The 17655-nt window shown below is 40.5% G+C and overlaps 1 long non-coding RNA gene across 1 annotated transcript in view; it reads right to left on the bottom strand.

The window, feature by feature from the left end:
- LOC146785702 (uncharacterized) overlaps window positions 1-17655 on the bottom strand; it is a 60668-nt gene that overhangs the window by 6077 nt on the left and 36936 nt on the right. Inside the window, exons 21-33 of the long non-coding RNA XR_014970770.1 lie at window positions 17172-17293; window positions 15802-15954; window positions 14433-14585; window positions 13063-13215; window positions 11694-11846; window positions 10321-10442; window positions 8949-9069; window positions 7578-7731; window positions 6205-6360; window positions 4833-4953; window positions 3460-3615; window positions 2090-2242; window positions 717-838 (exon numbers count right to left, since the gene is read on the bottom strand). This is a non-coding gene — a long non-coding RNA (uncharacterized LOC146785702). The remainder of the gene's footprint in view (window positions 1-716; window positions 839-2089; window positions 2243-3459; window positions 3616-4832; window positions 4954-6204; window positions 6361-7577; window positions 7732-8948; window positions 9070-10320; window positions 10443-11693; window positions 11847-13062; window positions 13216-14432; window positions 14586-15801; window positions 15955-17171; window positions 17294-17655) is intronic.

The following is a 17655-nucleotide window of genomic DNA, read 5'->3' as shown; positions in this document are numbered from 1 at the left end:
CCACCCTGCTACTCATTTAGTTACCAACATCAATGTATCCTACTGCTTGTTAGCCAACAGAGTGGCCCTCATGTCCGACAACATCTTGCTTTAGCTTTATGATGTCAGCTTGCTAGGCAACAGAGTGGCCCTCATGTCAGACAACATCTGATTAGCTTTATGATGTCAGCGCACCACTGGACCAATTGTCCTTGTGGCAGCTGACCACACAGGAGGATGACATCAGAAGTTATGCAGTAGGTTACTATCTGTATTCATGACTACAAGGCAAGTAGGAGGGGGAATGGTAAAGGACTCTGAACCACTCAAAGCACTGGGGCCTTTTTGAAAGTCGGATGGAGATACATAAACAGATTATCCTTAACAATCCATCTTGAGTATCAGAGTCCAACATACGGAGTGCAGGAGAAGAGGTGAAATGAGCTTCCTTCCGTGAGAATGTAACACGCTCGTTCTGAAATGAGGTAGTACATTTCAGCCTCAAAGGCAGCAATTTGCTCGAATGGAACATTGCTAGTTCCAGGATCTAAAGCAGGCTTTAGTCACGGAGACAGCCGGGCTTTTATGAATTATTATGACCAACACAATGTGATCCATATTACTTTCAGCTTGACAGAAATTCTATTCAGGCACAGTCTCCCACTACAAGCTAGTGAGGACATGCTGATGCTGTGAACTTTTTAATGCCTAAAGGAATGATTGGGAGTTTTACTTACCATATAAATTGGTAAAATGATGCCGTATGCCGGAAGACTTCCTTTTTTTTTTTTCCTTCAGTCTCGGCAATTCAGAGAAACTCGGTTGTGAAACACTGCCACCGGTGGTCATTCAGTATAATCTGCAGATGGAAAAGTCCACTGTTGGCACATTTTCTATAAGCAATACAAAAAAATCTTGATTTTTATAAAGGGTAAACAGATCAATACTATGGAGTCTTTTATTGTGAAAATCAACAGCTCATTAGAAAATCAAATCTCAATTTTAGCTTTTTATCCTCACATACTTCTCTGCATCCCTTGCCTCATTTGCTAATACTCTCTAAACAACTGTAGCGCGTACATTAGGACATAGATCAATAGATGTTTTGGCCAGCCAAGTGGCAGTGAACCATTCTTACTTCTTTTGTTTTAGGATATGGTACACCAGTAGCAATTAAGCCAGCTGATAAGTTGAGAGTAAGGGTTATGCCACAGTTCATGGGAATAATAAAAACTATGAATAGCATAATGACCATCTCCATTTTAGCCAATTCCCACCACTTCAGAAATGGTGAAGAAGACTCTTATCCTCAAACGTACGTTGATACAAAACGAGAAGTCTCAAAAACTTTCCTAATTTCTTTCATCTTAGTTTTCAGTTGGACATCCTGTCCACCCTGCTACTCATTTAGTTACCAACATCAATGTATCCTACTGCTTGTTAGCCAACAGAGTGGCCCTCATGTCCGACAACATCTTGCTTTAGCTTTATGATGTCAGCTTGCTAGGCAACAGAGTGGCCCTCATGTCAGACAACATCTGATTAGCTTTATGATGTCAGCGCACCACTGGACCAATTGTCCTTGTGGCAGCTGACCACACAGGAGGATGACATCAGAAGTTATGCAGTAGGTTACTATCTGTATTCATGACTACAAGGCAAGTAGGAGGGGGAATGGTAAAGGACTCTGAACCACTCAAAGCACTGGGGCCTTTTTGAAAGTCGGATGGAGATACATAAACAGATTATCCTTAACAATCCATCTTGAGTATCAGAGTCCAACATACGGAGTGCAGGAGAAGAGGTGAAATGAGCTTCCTTCCGTGAGAATGTAACACGCTCGTTCTGAAATGAGGTAGTACATTTCAGCCTCAAAGGCAGCAATTTGCTCGAATGGAACATTGCTAGTTCCAGGATCTAAAGCAGGCTTTAGTAACGTTGGAGACAGCCGGGCTTTTATGAATTATTATGACCAACACAATGTGATCCATATTACTTTCAGCTTGACAGAAATTCTATTCAGGCACAGTCTCCCACTACAAGCTAGTGAGGACATGCTGATGCTATGAACTTTTTAATGCCTAAAGGAATGATTGGGAGTTTTACTTACCATATAAATTGGTAAAATGATGCCGTATGCCGGAAGACTTCCTTTTTTTTTTTCCTTCAGTCTCGGCAATTCAGAGAAACTGTTGTGAAACACTGCCACCGGTGGTCATTCAGTATAATCAGCAGATGGAAAAGTCCACTGTTAGCACATTTTCTATAAGCAATACAAAAAAATCTTGATTTTTATAAAGGGTAAACAGATCAATACTATGGAGTCTTTTATTGTGTAAATCAACAGCTCATTAGAAAATCAAATCTCAATTTTAGCTTTTTATCCTCGCATACTTCTCTGCATCCCTTGCCTCATTTGCTAATACTCTCTAAACAACTGTAGCGCGTACATTAGGACATAGATCAATAGATGTTTTGGCCAGCCAAGTGGCAGTGAACCATTCTTACTTCTTTTGTTTTAGGATATGGTACACCAGTAGCAATTAAGCCAGCTGATAAGTTGAGAGTAAGGGTTATGCCACAGTTCATGGGAATAATAAAAACTATGAATAGCATAATGACCATCTCCATTTTAGCCAATTCCCACCACTTCAGAAATGGTGAAGAAGACTCTTATCCTCAAACGTACGTTGATACAAAACGAGAAGTCTCAAAAACTTTCCTAATTTCTTTCATCTTAGTTTTCAGTTGGACATCCTGTCCACCCTGCTACTCATTTAGTTACCAACATCAATGTATCCTACTGCTTGTTAGCCAACAGAGTGGCCCTCATGTCCGACAACATCTTGCTTTAGCTTTATGATGTCAGCTTGCTAGGCAACAGAGTGGCCCTCATGTCAGACAACATCTGATTAGCTTTATGATGTCAGCGCACCACTGGACCAATTGTCCTTGTGGCAGCTGACCACACAGGAGGATGACATCAGAAGTTATGCAGTAGGTTACTATCTGTATTCATGACTACAAGGCAAGTAGGAGGGGGAATGGTATAGGACTCTGAACCACTCAAAGCACTGGGGCCTTTTTGAAAGTCGGATGGAGATACATAAACAGATTATCCTTAACAATCCATCTTGAGTATCAGAGTCCAACATACGGAGTGCAGGAGAAGAGGTGAAATGAGCTTCCTTCCATGAGAATGTAACACGCTCGTTCTGAAATGAGGTAGTACATTTCAGCCTCAAAGGCAGCAATTTGCTCGAAGGGAACAGTGCTAGTTCCAGGATCTAAAGCAGGCTTTAGTAGCGTTGGAGACAGCCGGGCTTTTATGAATTATTATGACCAACACAATGTGATCCATATTACTTTCAGCTTGACAGAAATTCTATTCAGGCACAGTCTCCCACTACAAGCTAGTGAGGACATGCTGATGCTGTGAACTTTTTAATGCCTAAAGGAATGATTGGGAGTTTTACTTACCATATAAATTGGTAAAATGATGCCGTATGCCGGAAGACTTCCTTTTTTTTTTTTCCTTCAGTCTCGGCAATTCAGAGAAACTCGGTTGTGAAACACTGCCACCGGTGGTCATTCAGTATAATCTGCAGATGGAAAAGTCCACTGTTGGCACATTTTCTATAAGCAATACAAAAAAATCTTGATTTTTATAAAGGGTAAACAGATCAATACTATGGAGTCTTTTATTGTGAAAATCAACAGCTCATTAGAAAATCAAATCTCAATTTTAGCTTTTTATCCTCACATACTTCTCTGCATCCCTTGCCTCATTTGCTAATACTCTCTAAACAACTGTAGCGCGTACATTAGGACATAGATCAATAGATGTTTTGGCCAGCCAAGTGGCAGTGAACCATTCTTACTTCTTTTGTTTTAGGATATGGTACACCAGTAGCAATTAAGCCAGCTGATAAGTTGAGAGTAAGGGTTATGCCACAGTTCATGGGAATAATAAAAACTATGAATAGCATAATGACCATCTCCATTTTAGCCAATTCCCACCACTTCAGAAATGGTGAAGAAGACTCTTATCCTCAAACGTACGTTGATACAAAACGAGAAGTCTCAAAAACTTTCCTAATTTCTTTCATCTTAGTTTTCAGTTGGACATCCTGTCCACCCTGCTACTCATTTAGTTACCAACATCAATGTATCCTACTGCTTGTTAGCCAACAGAGTGGCCCTCATGTCCGACAACATCTTGCTTTAGCTTTATGATGTCAGCTTGCTAGGCAACAGAGTGGCCCTCATGTCAGACAACATCTGATTAGCTTTATGATGTCAGCGCACCACTGGACCAATTGTCCTTGTGGCAGCTGACCACACAGGAGGATGAGATCAGAAGTTATGCAGTAGGTTACTATCTGTATTCATGACTACAAGGCAAGTAGGAGGGGGAATGGTAAAGGACTCTGAACCACTCAAAGCACTGGGGCCTTTTTGAAAGTCGGATGGAGATACATAAACAGATTATCCTTAACAATCCATCTTGAGTATCAGAGTCCAACATAGGGAGTGCAGGAGAAGAGGTGAAATGAGCTTCCTTCCGTGAGAATGTAACACGCTCGTTCTGAAATGAGGTAGTACATTTCAGCCTCAAAGGCAGCAATTTGCTCGAATGGAACATTGCTAGTTCCAGGATCTAAAGCAGGCTTTAGTAGCGTTGGAGACAGCCGGGCTTTTATGAATTATTATGACCAACACAATGTGATCCATATTACTTTCAGCTTGACAGAAATTCTATTCAGGCACAGTCTCCCACTACAAGCTAGTGAGGACATGCTGATGCTGTGAACTTTTTAATGCCTAAAGGAATGATTGGGAGTTTTACTTACCATATAAATTGGTAAAATGATGCCGTATGCCGGAAGACTTCAATTTTTTTTATTCTTCAGTCTCGGCAATTCAGAGAAACTCGGTTGTGAAACACTGCCACCGGTGGTCATTCAGTATAATCTGCAGATGGAAAAGTCCACTGTTAGCACATTTTCTATAAGCGATACAAAAAAATCTTGATTTTTATAAAGGGTAAACAGATCAATACTATGGAGTCTTTTATTGTGTAAATCAACAGCTCATTAGAAAATCAAATCTCAATTTTAGCTTTTTATCCTCGCATACTTCTCTGCATCCCTTGCCTCATTTGCTAAAACTCTCTAAACAACTGTAGCGCGTACATTATGACATAGATCAATAGATGTTTTTGCCAGCCAAGTGGCAGTGAACCATTCTCACTTCTTTTGTTTTAGGATATGGTACACCAGTAGCAATTAAGCCAGCTGATAAGTTGAGAGTAAGGGTTATGCCACAGTTCATGGGAATAATAAAAACTATGAATAGCATAATGACCATCTCCATTTTAGCCAATTCCCACCACTTCAGAAATGGTGAAGATGACTCTTATCCTCAAACGTACGTTGATACAAAATGACAAGTCTCAAAAACTTTCCTAATTTCTTTCATCTTAGTTTTCAGTTGGACATCCTGTCCACCCTGCTACTCATTTAGTTACCAACATCAATGTATCCTACTGCTTGTTAACCAACAGAGTGGCCCTCATGTCCGACAACATCTTGCTTTAGCTTTATGATGTCAGCTTGCTAGGCAACAGAGTGGCCCTCATGTCAGACAACATCTGATTAGCTTTATGATGTCAGCGCACCACTGGACCAATTGTCCTTGTGGCAGCTGACCACACAGGAGGATGAGATCAGAAGTTATGCAGTAGGTTACTATCTGTATTCATGACTACAAGGCAAGTAGGAGGGGGAATGGTAAAGGACTCTGAACCACTCAAAGCACTGGGGCCTTTTTGAAAGTCGGATGGAGATACATAAACAGATTATCCTTAACAATCCATCTTGAGTATCAGAGTCCAACATAGGGAGTGCAGGAGAAGAGGTGAAATGAGCTTCCTTCCGTGAGAATGTAACACGCTCGGTCTGAAATGAGGTAGTACATTTCAGCCTCAAAGGCAGCAATTTGCTCGAATGGAACATTGCTAGTTCCAGGATCTAAAGCAGGCTTCAGTAGCGTTGGAGACAGCCGGGCTTTTATGAATTATTATGACCAACACAATGTGATCCATATTACTTTCAGCTTGACAGAAATTCTATTCAGGCACAGTCTCCCACTACAAGCTAGTGAGGACATGCTGATGCTGTGAACTTTTTAATGCCTAAAGGAATGATTGGGAGTTTTACTTACCATATAAATTGGTAAAATGATGCCGTATGCCGGAAGACTTCCTTTTTTTTTTTTCCTTCAGTCTCGGCAATTCAGAGAAACTCGGTTGTGAAACACTGCCACCGGTGGTCATTCAGTATAATCTGCAGATGGAAAAGTCCACTGTTGGCACATTTTCTATAAGCGATACAAAAAAATCTTGATTTTTATAAAGGGTAAACAGATCAATACTATGGAGTCTTTTATTGTGTAAATCAACAGCTCATTAGAAAATCAAATCTCAATTTTAGCTTTTTATCCTCGCATACTTCTCTGCATCCCTTGCCTCATTTGCTAAAACTCTCTAAACAACTGTAGCGCGTACATTAGGACATAGATCAATAGATGTTTTTGCCAGCCAAGTGGCAGTGAACCATTCTCACTTCTTTTGTTTTAGGATATGGTACACCAGTAGCAATTAAGCCAGCTGATAAGTTGAGAGTAAGGTTTATGCCACAGTTCATGGGAATAATAAAAACTATGAATAGCATAATGACCATCTCCATTTTAGCCAATTCCCACCACTTCAGAAATGGTGAAGATGACTCTTATCCTCAAACGTACGTTGATACAAAACGAGAAGTCTCAAAAACTTTCCTAATTTCTTTCATCTTAGTTTTCAGTTGGACATCCTGTCCACCCTGCTACTCATTTAGTTACCAACATCAATGTATCCTACTGCTTGTTAGCCAACAGAGTGGCCCTCATGTCCGACAACATCTTGCTTTAGCTTTATGATGTCAGCTTGCTAGGCAACAGAGTGGCCCTCATGTCAGACAACATCGGATTAGCTTTATGATGTCAGCGCACCACTGGACCAATTGTCCTTGTGGCAGCTGACCACACAGGAGGATGACATCAGAAGTTATGCAGTAGGTTACTATCTGTATTCATGACTACAAGGCAAGTAGGAGGGGGAATGGTAAAGGACTCTGAACCACTCAAAGCACTGGGGCCTTTTTGAAAGTCGGATGGAGATACATAAACAGATTATCCTTAACAATCCATCTTGAGTATCAGAGTCCAACATACGGAGTGCAGGAGAAGAGGTGAAATGAGCTTCCTTCCGTGAGAATGTAACACGCTCGTTCTGAAATGAGGTAGTACATTTCAGCCTCAAAGGCAGCAATTTGCTCGAATGGAACATTGCTAGTTCCAGGATCTAAAGCAGGCTTTAGTAACGTTGGAGACAGCCGGGCTTTTATGAATTATTATGACCAACACAATGTGATCCATATTACTTTCAGCTTGACAGAAATTCTATTCAGGCACAGTCTCCCACTACAAGCTAGTGAGGACATGCTGATGCTGTGAACTTTTTAATGCCTAAAGGAATGATTGGGAGTTTTACTTACCATATAAATTGGTAAAATGATGCCGTATGCCGGAAGACTTCCTTTTTTTTTTTTCCTTCAGTCTCGGCAATTCAGAGAAACTGTTGTGAAACACTGCCACCGGTGGTCATTCAGTATAATCAGCAGATGGAAAAGTCCACTGTTGGCACATTTTCTATAAGCAATACAAAAAAATCTTGATTTTTATAAAGGGTAAACAGATCAATACTATGGAGTCTTTTATTGTGTAAATCAACAGCTCATTAGAAAATCAAATCTCAATTTTAGCTTTTTATCCTCGCATACTTCTCTGCATCCCTTGCCTCATTTGCTAAAACTCTCTAAACAACTGTAGCGCGTACATTATGACATAGATCAATAGATGTTTTTGCCAGCCAAGTGGCAGTGAACCATTCTCACTTCTTTTGTTTTAGGATATGGTACACCAGTAGCAATTAAGCCAGCTGATAAGTTGAGAGTAAGGGTTATGCCACAGTTCATGGGAATAATAAAAACTATGAATAGCATAATGACCATCTCCATTTTAGCCAATTCCCACCACTTCAGAAATGGTGAAGATGACTCTTATCCTCAAACGTACGTTGATACAAAACGAGAAGTCTCAAAAACTTTCCTAATTTCTTTCATCTTAGTTTTCAGTTGGACATCCTGTCCACCCTGCTACTCATTTAGTTACCAACATCAATGTATCCTACTGCTTGTTAGCCAACAGAGTGGCCCTCATGTCCGACAACATCTTGCTTTAGCTTTATGATGTCAGCTTGCTAGGCAACAGAGTGGCCCTCATGTCAGACAACATCGGATTAGCTTTATGATGTCAGCGCACCACTGGACCAATTGTCCTTGTGGCAGCTGACCACACAGGAGGATGACATCAGAAGTTATGCAGTAGGTTACTATCTGTATTCATGACTACAAGGCAAGTAGGAGGGGGAATGGTAAAGGACTCTGAACCACTCAAAGCACTGGGGCCTTTTTGAAAGTCGGATGGAGATACATAAACAGATTATCCTTAACAATCCATCTTGAGTATCAGAGTCCAACATACGGAGTGCAGGAGAAGAGGTGAAATGAGCTTCCTTCCGTGAGAATGTAACACGCTCGTTCTGAAATGAGGTAGTACATTTCAGCCTCAAAGGCAGCAATTTGCTCGAATGGAACATTGCTAGTTCCAGGATCTAAAGCAGGCTTTAGTAACGTTGGAGACAGCCGGGCTTTTATGAATTATTATGACCAACACAATGTGATCCATATTACTTTCAGCTTGACAGAAATTCTATTCAGGCACAGTCTCCCACTACAAGCTAGTGAGGACATGCTGATGCTGTGAACTTTTTAATGCCTAAAGGAATGATTGGGAGTTTTACTTACCATATAAATTGGTAAAATGATGCCGTATGCCGGAAGACTTCCATTTTTTTTTTCCTTCAGTCTCGGCAATTCAGAGAAACTCGGTTGTGAAACACTGCCACCGGTGGTCATTCAGTATAATCTGCAGATGGAAAAGTCCACTGTTAGCACATTTTCTATAAGCGATACAAAAAAATCTTGATTTTTATAAAGGGTAAACAGATCAATACTATGGAGTCTTTTATTGTGTAAATCAACAGCTCATTAGAAAATCAAATCTCAATTTTAGCTTTTTATCCTCGCATACTTCTCTGCATCCCTTGCCTCATTTGCTAAAACTCTCTAAACAACTGTAGCGCGTACATTAGGACATAGATCAATAGATGTTTTTGCCAGCCAAGTGGCAGTGAACCATTCTCACTTCTTTTGTTTTAGGATATGGTACACCAGTAGCAATTAAGCCAGCTGATAAGTTGAGAGTAAGGGTTATGCCACAGTTCATGGGAATAATAAAAACTATGAATAGCATAATGACCATCTCCATTTTAGCCAATTCCCACCACTTCAGAAATGGTGAAGAAGACTCTTATCCTCAAACGTACGTTGATACAAAACGAGAAGTCTCAAAAACTTTCCTAATTTCTTTCATCTTAGTTTTCAGTTGGACATCCTGTCCACCCTGCTACTCATTTAGTTACCAACATCAATGTATCCTACTGCTTGTTAGCCAACAGAGTGGCCCTCATGTCCGACAACATCTTGCTTTAGCTTTATGATGTCAGCTTGCTAGGCAACAGAGTGGCCCTCATGTCAGACAACATCTGATTAGCTTTATGATGTCAGCGCACCACTGGACCAATTGTCCTTGTGGCAGCTGACCACACAGGAGGATGACATCAGAAGTTATGCAGTAGGTTACTATCTGTATTCATGACTACAAGGCAAGTAGGAGGGGGAATGGTAAAGGACTCTGAACCACTCAAAGCACTGGGGCCTTTTTGAAAGTCGGATGGAGATACATAAACAGATTATCCTTAACAATCCATCTTGAGTATCAGAGTCCAACATACGGAGTGCAGGAGAAGAGGTGAAATGAGCTTCCTTCCGTGAGAATGTAACACGCTCGTTCTGAAATGAGGTAGTACATTTCAGCCTCAAAGGCAGCAATTTGCTCGAATGGAACATTGCTAGTTCCAGGATCTAAAGCAGGCTTTAGTGGAGTTGGAGACAGCCGGGCTTTTATGAATTATTATGACCAACACAATGTGATCCATATTACTTTCAGCTTGACAGAAATTCTATTCAGGCACAGTCTCCCACTACAAGCTAGTGAGGACATGCTGATGCTGTGAACTTTTTAATGCCTAAAGGAATGATTGGGAGTTTTACTTACCATATAAATTGGTAAAATGATGCCGTATGCCGGAAGACTTCAATTTTTTTTTTTTCTTCAGTCTCGGCAATTCAGAGAAACTCGGTTGTGAAACACTGCCACCGGTGGTCATTCAGTATAATCTGCAGATGGAAAAGTCCACTGTTAGCACATTTTCTATAAGCGATACAAAAAAATCTTGATTTTTATAAAGGGTAAACAGATCAATACTATGGAGTCTTTTATTGTGTAAATCAACAGCTCATTAGAAAATCAAATCTCAATTTTAGCTTTTTATCCTCGCATACTTCTCTGCATCCCTTGCCTCATTTGCTAAAACTCTCTAAACAACTGTAGCGCGTACATTAGGACATAGATCAATAGATGTTTTTGCCAGCCAAGTGGCAGTGAACCATTCTCACTTCTTTTGTTTTAGGATATGGTACACCAGTAGCAATTAAGCCAGCTGATAAGTTGAGAGTAAGGGTTATGCCACAGTTCATGGGAATAATAAAAACTATGAATAGCATAATGACCATCTCCATTTTAGCCAATTCCCACCACTTCAGAAATGGTGAAGATGACTCTTATCCTCAAACGTACGTTGATACAAAACGAGAAGTCTCAAAAACTTTCCTAATTTCTTTCATCTTAGTTTTCAGTTGGACATCCTGTCCACCCTGCTACTCATTTAGTTACCAACATCAATGTATCCGACTGCTTGTTAGCCAACAGAGTGGCCCTCATGTCCGACAACATCTTGCTTTAGCTTTATGATGTCAGCTTGCTAGGCAACAGAGTGGCCCTCATGTCAGACAACATCTGATTAGCTTTATGATGTCAGCGCACCACTGGACCAATTGTCCTTGTGGCAGCTGACCACACAGGAAGATGACATCAGAAGTTATGCAGTAGGTTACTATCTGTATTCATGACTACAAGGCAAGTAGGAGGGGGAATGGTAAAGGACTCTGAACCACTCAAAGCACTGGGGCCTTTTTGAAAGTCGGATGGAGATACATAAACAGATTATCCTTAACAATCCATCTTGAGTATCAGAGTCCAACATAGGGAGTGCAGGAGAAGAGGTGAAATGAGCTTCCTTCCGTGAGAATGTAACACGCTCGTTCTGAAATGAGGTAGTACATTTCAGCCTCAAAGGCAGCAATTTGCTCGAATGGAACATTGCTAGTTCCAGGATCTAAAGCAGGCTTTAGTAGCGTTGGAGACAGCTGGGCTTTTATGAATTATTATGACCAACACAATGTGATCCATATTACTTTCAGCTTGACAGAAATTCTATTCAGGCACAGTCTCCCACTACAAGCTAGTGAGGACATGCTGATGCTGTGAACTTTTTAATGCCTAAAGGAATGATTGGGAGTTTTACTTACCATATAAATTGGTAAAATGATGCCGTATGCCGGAAGACTTCCTTTTTTTTTTTCCTTCAGTCTCGGCAATTCAGAGAAACTGTTGTGAAACACTGCCACCGGTGGTCATTCAGTATAATCAGCAGATGGAAAAGTCCACTGTTGGCACATTTTCTATAAGCAATACAAAAAATCTTGATTTTTATAATGGGTAAACAGATCAATACTATGGAGTCTTTTATTGTGTAAATCAACAGCTCATTAGAAAATCAAATCTCAATTTTAGCTTTTTATCCTCGCATACTTCTCTGCATCCCTTGCCTCATTTGCTAAAACTCTCTAAACAACTGTAGCGCGTACATTAGGACATAGATCAATAGATGTTTTTGCCAGCCTAGTGGCAGTGAACCATTCTCACTTCTTTTGTTTTAGGATATGGTACACCAGTAGCAATTAAGCCAGCTGATAAGTTGAGAGTAAGGGTTATGCCACAGTTCATGGGAATAATAAAAACTATGAATAGCATAATGACCATCTCCATTTTAGCCAATTCCCACCACTTCAGAAATGGTGAAGATGACTCTTATCCTCAAACGTACGTTGATACAAAACGAGAAGTCTCAAAAACTTTCCTAATTTCTTTCATCTTAGTTTTCAGTTGGACATCCTGTCCACCCTGCTACTCATTTAGTTACCAACATCAATGTATCCTACTGCTTGTTAGCCAACAGAGTGGCCCTCATGTCCGACAACATCTTGCTTTAGCTTTATGATGTCAGCTTGCTAGGCAACAGAGTGGCCCTCATGTCAGACAACATCTGATTAGCTTTATGATGTCAGCGCACCACTGGACCAATTGTCCTTGTGGCAGCTGACCACACAGGAGGATGACATCAGAAGTTATGCAGTAGGTTACTATCTGTATTCATGACTACAAGGCAAGTAGGAGGGGGAATGGTAAAGGACTCTGAACCACTCAAAGCACTGGGGCCTTTTTGAAAGTCGGATGGAGATACATAAACAGATTATCCTTAACAATCCATCTTGAGTATCAGAGTCCAACATACGGAGTGCAGGAGAAGAGGTGAAATGAGCTTCCTTCCGTGAGAATGTAACACGCTCGTTCTGAAATGAGGTAGTACATTTCAGCCTCAAAGGCAGCAATTTGCTCGAATGGAACATTGCTAGTTCCAGGATCTAAAGCAGGCTTTAGTAACGTTGGAGACAGCCGGGCTTTTATGAATTATTATGACCAACACAATGTGATCCATATTACTTTCAGCTTGACAGAAATTCTATTCAGGCACAGTCTCCCACTACAAGCTAGTGAGGACATGCTGATGCTGTGAACTTTTTAATGCCTAAAGGAATGATTGGGAGTTTTACTTACCATATAAATTGGTAAAATGATGCCGTATGCCGGAAGACTTCCTTTTTTTTTTTCCTTCAGTCTCGGCAATTCAGAGAAACTGTTGTGAAACACTGCCACCGGTGGTCATTCAGTATAATCAGCAGATGGAAAAGTCCACTGTTGGCACATTTTCTATAAGCAATACAAAAAAATCTTGATTTTTATAATGGGTAAACAGATCAATACTATGGAGTCTTTTATTGTGTAAATCAACAGCTCATTAGAAAATCAAATCTCAATTTTAGCTTTTTATCCTCGCATACTTCTCTGCATCCCTTGCCTCATTTGCTAAAACTCTCTAAACAACTGTAGCGCGTACATTAGGACATAGATCAATAGATGTTTTTGCCAGCCTAGTGGCAGTGAACCATTCTCACTTCTTTTGTTTTAGGATATGGTACACCAGTAGCAATTAAGCCAGCTGATCAGTTGAGAGTAAGGGTTATGCCACAGTTCATGGGAATAATAAAAACTATGAATAGCATAATGACCATCTCCATTTTAGCCAATTCCCACCACTTCAGAAATGGTGAAGATGACTCTTATCCTCAAACGTACGTTGATACAAAACGAGAAGTCTCAAAAACTTTCCTAATTTCTTTCATCTTAGTTTTCAGTTGGACATCCTGTCCACCCTGCTACTCATTTAGTTACCAACATCAATGTATCCGACTGCTTGTTAGCCAACAGAGTGGCCCTCATGTCCGACAACATCTTGCTTTAGCTTTATGATGTCAGCTTGCTAGGCAACAGAGTGGCCCTCATGTCAGACAACATCTGATTAGCTTTATGATGTCAGCGCACCACTGGACCAATTGTCCTTGTGGCAGCTGACCACACAGGAAGATGACATCAGAAGTTATGCAGTAGGTTACTATCTGTATTCATGACTACAAGGCAAGTAGGAGGGGGAATGGTAAAGGACTCTGAACCACTCAAAGCACTGGGGCCTTTTTGAAAGTCGGATGGAGATACATAAACAGATTATCCTTAACAATCCATCTTGAGTATCAGAGTCCAACATAGGGAGTGCAGGAGAAGAGGTGAAATGAGCTTCCTTCCGTGAGAATGTAACACGCTCGTTCTGAAATGAGGTAGTACATTTCAGCCTCAAAGGCAGCAATTTGCTCGAATGGAACATTGCTAGTTCCAGGATCTAAAGCAGGCTTTAGTAGCGTTGGAGACAGCTGGGCTTTTATGAATTATTATGACCAACACAATGTGATCCATATTACTTTCAGCTTGACAGAAATTCTATTCAGGCACAGTCTCCCACTACAAGCTAGTGAGGACATGCTGATGCTGTGAACTTTTTAATGCCTAAAGGAATGATTGGGAGTTTTACTTACCATATAAATTGGTAAAATGATGCCGTATGCCGGAAGACTTCCTTTTTTTTTTTCCTTCAGTCTCGGCAATTCAGAGAAACTGTTGTGAAACACTGCCACCGGTGGTCATTCAGTATAATCAGCAGATGGAAAAGTCCACTGTTGGCACATTTTCTATAAGCAATACAAAAAATCTTGATTTTTATAATGGGTAAACAGATCAATACTATGGAGTCTTTTATTGTGTAAATCAACAGCTCATTAGAAAATCAAATCTCAATTTTAGCTTTTTATCCTCGCATACTTCTCTGCATCCCTTGCCTCATTTGCTAAAACTCTCTAAACAACTGTAGCGCGTACATTAGGACATAGATCAATAGATGTTTTTGCCAGCCTAGTGGCAGTGAACCATTCTCACTTCTTTTGTTTTAGGATATGGTACACCAGTAGCAATTAAGCCAGCTGATAAGTTGAGAGTAAGGGTTATGCCACAGTTCATGGGAATAATAAAAACTATGAATAGCATAATGACCATCTCCATTTTAGCCAATTCCCACCACTTCAGAAATGGTGAAGATGACTCTTATCCTCAAACGTACGTTGATACAAAACGAGAAGTCTCAAAAACTTTCCTAATTTCTTTCATCTTAGTTTTCAGTTGGACATCCTGTCCACCCTGCTACTCATTTAGTTACCAACATCAATGTATCCTACTGCTTGTTAGCCAACAGAGTGGCCCTCATGTCCGACAACATCTTGCTTTAGCTTTATGATGTCAGCTTGCTAGGCAACAGAGTGGCCCTCATGTCAGACAACATCTGATTAGCTTTATGATGTCAGCGCACCACTGGACCAATTGTCCTTGTGGCAGCTGACCACACAGGAGGATGACATCAGAAGTTATGCAGTAGGTTACTATCTGTATTCATGACTACAAGGCAAGTAGGAGGGGGAATGGTAAAGGACTCTGAACCACTCAAAGCACTGGGGCCTTTTTGAAAGTCGGATGGAGATACATAAACAGATTATCCTTAACAATCCATCTTGAGTATCAGAGTCCAACATACGGAGTGCAGGAGAAGAGGTGAAATGAGCTTCCTTCCGTGAGAATGTAACACGCTCGTTCTGAAATGAGGTAGTACATTTCAGCCTCAAAGGCAGCAATTTGCTCGAATGGAACATTGCTAGTTCCAGGATCTAAAGCAGGCTTTAGTAACGTTGGAGACAGCCGGGCTTTTATGAATTATTATGACCAACACAATGTGATCCATATTACTTTCAGCTTGACAGAAATTCTATTCAGGCACAGTCTCCCACTACAAGCTAGTGAGGACATGCTGATGCTGTGAACTTTTTAATGCCTAAAGGAATGATTGGGAGTTTTACTTACCATATAAATTGGTAAAATGATGCCGTATGCCGGAAGACTTCCTTTTTTTTTTTCCTTCAGTCTCGGCAATTCAGAGAAACTGTTGTGAAACACTGCCACCGGTGGTCATTCAGTATAATCAGCAGATGGAAAAGTCCACTGTTGGCACATTTTCTATAAGCAATACAAAAAAATCTTGATTTTTATAATGGGTAAACAGATCAATACTATGGAGTCTTTTATTGTGTAAATCAACAGCTCATTAGAAAATCAAATCTCAATTTTAGCTTTTTATCCTCGCATACTTCTCTGCATCCCTTGCCTCATTTGCTAAAACTCTCTAAACAACTGTAGCGCGTACATTAGGACATAGATCAATAGATGTTTTTGCCAGCCTAGTGGCAGTGAACCATTCTCACTTCTTTTGTTTTAGGATATGGTACACCAGTAGCAATTAAGCCAGCTGATCAGTTGAGAGTAAGGGTTATGCCACAGTTCATGGGAATAATAAAAACTATGAATAGCATAATGACCATCTCCATTTTAGCCAATTCCCACCACTTCAGAAATGGTGAAGATGACTCTTATCCTCAAACGTACGTTGATACAAAACGAGAAGTCTCAAAAACTTTCCTAATTTCTTTCATCTTAGTTTTCAGTTGGACATCCTGTCCACCCTGCTACTCATTTAGTTACCAACATCAATGTATCCTACTGCTTGTTAGCCAACAGAGTGGCCCTCATGTCCGACAACATCTTGCTTTAGCTTTATGATGTCAGCTTGCTAGGCAACAGAGTGGCCCTCATGTCAGACAACATCTGATTAGCTTTATGATGTCAGCGCACCACTGGACCAATTGTCCTTGTGGCAGCTGACCACACAGGAGGATGACATCAGAAGTTATGCAGTAGGTTACTATCTGTATTCATGACTACAAGGCAAGTAGGAGGGGGAATGGTAAAGGACTCTGAACCACTCAAAGCACTGGGGCCTTTTTGAAAGTCGGATGGAGATACATAAACAGATTATCCTTAACAATCCATCTTGAGTATCAGAGTCCAACATACGGAGTGCAGGAGAAGAGGTGAAATGAGCTTCCTTCCGTGAGAATGTAACACGCTCGTTCTGAAATGAGGTAGTACATTTCAGCCTCAAAGGCAGCAATTTGCTCGAATGGAACATTGCTAGTTCCAGGATCTAAAGCAGGCTTTAGTGGAGTTGGAGACAGCCGGGCTTTTATGAATTATTATGACCAACACAATGTGATCCATATTACTTTCAGCTTGACAGAAATTCTATTCAGGCACAGTCTCCCACTACAAGCTAGTGAGGACATGCTGATGCTGTGAACTTTTTAATGCCTAAAGGAATGATTGGGAGTTTTACTTACCATATAAATTGGTAAAATGATGCCGTATGCCGGAAGACTTCAATTTTTTTTTTTTCTTCAGTCTCGGCAATTCAGAGAAACTCGGTTGTGAAACACTGCCACCGGTGGTCATTCAGTATAATCTGCAGATGGAAAAGTCCACTGTTAGCACATTTTCTATAAGCGATACAAAAAAATCTTGATTTTTATAAAGGGTAAACAGATCAATACTATGGAGTCTTTTATTGTGTAAATCAACAGCTCTTTAGAAAATCAAATCTCAATTTTAGCTTTTTATCCTCGCATACTTCTCTGCATCCCTTGCCTCATTTGCTAAAACTCTCTAAACAACTGTAGCGCGTACATTAGGACATAGATCAATAGATGTTTTTGCCAGCCAAGTGGCAGTGAACCATTCTCACTTCTTTTGTTTTAGGATATGGTACACCAGTAGCAATTAAGCCAGCTGATAAGTTGAGAGTAAGGGTTATGCCACAGTTCATGG

This window comes from Triturus cristatus, chromosome 11 (genome assembly GCF_964204655.1).
Source record: "Triturus cristatus chromosome 11, aTriCri1.1, whole genome shotgun sequence".
NCBI classification, from domain to species: Eukaryota; Metazoa; Chordata; class Amphibia; order Caudata; family Salamandridae; genus Triturus; species Triturus cristatus.
Note: the sequence above shows the minus strand (reverse complement) of the source record. Positions and strands in the feature narration are given on the sequence as shown.